This window comes from Mustelus asterias, unplaced genomic scaffold, assembly GCF_964213995.1.
Source record: "Mustelus asterias unplaced genomic scaffold, sMusAst1.hap1.1 HAP1_SCAFFOLD_198, whole genome shotgun sequence".
Classification (NCBI taxonomy): Eukaryota; Metazoa; Chordata; class Chondrichthyes; order Carcharhiniformes; family Triakidae; genus Mustelus; species Mustelus asterias.
In genome coordinates this window covers 802,768-805,000 of record NW_027590190.1, presented here as the reverse complement: position 1 = coordinate 805,000, position 2,233 = coordinate 802,768, and the positions used below count along the sequence as shown (strand labels likewise).

General features: G+C 47.4%; 1 non-coding gene across 1 annotated transcript; it reads left to right on the top strand.

Moving 5' to 3' along the window:
• The first annotated feature begins 538 nt into the window (after positions 1–538).
• On the top strand, positions 539–611 carry trnar-acg (transfer RNA arginine (anticodon ACG)). The gene has a single exon. It is a non-coding gene; the product is annotated as a tRNA-Arg (tRNA).
• Positions 612–2,233: the final 1,622 nt, after the last annotated feature.

Genomic DNA, 2,233 nt, shown 5'->3' with positions numbered 1-2,233 from the left:
GCTTTCGGAGCCTTAAGCTCCTTCTTCAGGTGAGTGGGAATTCCTCACCTGAAAGGGGGAGAAAAGAAAGTGTTTTACTCACAGATGCTGGCCTCTTTTAAGGACTGTTTAACTGTGTCCATTGCACTACTGAACCCTTTAAAATCACAGAACGAGTTTAACAAAAGCAGTCCAACAGTTACTATCCCACAGGAGGAATGCTGAGGACAGGAGGGAGATTGAATCTGTCCACTCCCCAAAGGCCTGGGGCTGCGCATGTCCAAGGGAGAGGGGAAGCTGCGCATGTGCGGTGGGGACCTCTCCCCCCCCCCCCACCGCGAACATTCTAACGTGCTGACCAATGGGAACTCTGGAGGACCGGAAGTTCTCTGCTCCTCCAGCCAATCAGAGCTCCCCCATGGTCTGAATGCGGAAGTTGCACAATGAGCTTGTTCAGCTGCTCATTCCTGCCCAGCGAAGCTGCTTCTCTCTCTCTGAATGGAGATTGAGCTTCAGACAGACTCAACCTTCCTCCTGTCGGCACCATCTGTGAGAGTGTGGGTCAGTGGCGCAATGGATAACGCGTCTGACTACGGATCAGAAGATTCCAGGTTCGACTCCTGGCTGGCTCGATGTCAATTTGAAAAATAGTTTGTGAGCTCCTTTTGACCTAAAAGAGGCCAACATCTGTGAGTAAAACACTTTCTTTTCTCCCCTTTTGCGTTTCTTTTGCATTCTGGGGGAAATTGGGGACTTGTTGAATTTTTAACTTCCAGGTCACCACTCGCTGCCGAAATAAAAATCCTCCTCACATTCTTCATGTATCTGTAACCAGGTAATACAGTGCATTACACACAGCATCAGTCTGCTCATTTATGGCCAAATGTAAAACTTTAACGTGGCTGTCAGCTTGAAGATTAATCATGGATCATTTGCACTTCCACAACCCCCTGAGGCAGCGGCTTCCAGGTAATGACCTTTCTGCACCAAAATAAAATTCTTCCCCACATCCTTCTCCTTCTCCCAATCCAGTTATCCAGTCCCACATATGGCACAGATTTTAATTTCTAGCACGTAGGCCGGACGTTACACGTAGGTTTTCAGATCTCTGTGTCCAATATAGAAAGTGGTCAGCATGGATCCGTTAATCAGCCTGAATCAGCACCTTCAATAGACTTGGGAGGTTGTATACTCAGGAGAGCAGAGTGAGAATTGAGGGAGAGTGTGTGGGATGGAGATTGACAGCTTTTGGGGAATGAGAGAGGAAAGAATGTTCCATAGAAACTAGAATTGTCTGTTCTGAATTTCTATCTTGTACTGACAGTGATGTCTGTTGTAAATTCCTTTCATAGATATCAGGAGGTGAGAACTTACAGACAGAAATTTCAAACTAAACATCACATTAAGATTTGACAGAGTCATTCGATTTATTGGGACCTGAATATCATTGACCTTTGAATATAGAAAAGCAATGTTTGTCTGATCTGTTTGCTTCAGGAGATTTTAAACATCAGTGTGACTGGAACACACCCGAGTGAGAGTGTTCCAGTCCACTGATAGTGGGAAGAGCTTTTGCACCGTTTACAGTGAAGAGAGATCGTACACGTGTTCTGTGTGGACAAGGATTCAACTGATCATCAAACCTGGAGAGTCACAAGGACACCCGCATCATGGAGAAACTGTGGAAATGTGACGATTGTGGACAAGGATTCATGTTGCCCTGTGATTTGGAAATTCATCAACGCAGTCACACTCGGGAGAGACCCTTCACTTGCTCAGTCTGTGGGAAGGGATACATTAAGTTCTCCCACCTGCTGAGTCACAATCTCACTCACACCAATGAGAGACCCTTTAAATGCTCTGACTGTGGGAGCGGATTCAAAAGCTCTGGAGAACTGGGGTCCCACCAGCGCATTCACACTGAGGAGAGACCGTTCAGCTGCTCTCACTGCACAATGAAATTTAAATGGTCATCCACACTGCGGAGACATCAGCGGGTTCACACCGGGGAGAGACCGTTCAGCTGCTCCATGTGTGGGAAGGGATTCTCTCGGTCCTCCGAACTGCGGGCACACCAACGGATTCACACTGGGGAGAGACCGTTCACCTGCAATGTGTGTGGGAAGGGATTCTTTCGGTCATCCGCCCTGCTGACACACAAAGTCACTCACACCAATGAGAGACCCTTTAAATGCTCTGACTGTGAGAGTTGCTTCAAAAGTCCTCGGGATCTGATGTCCCACCAGCGCATTCA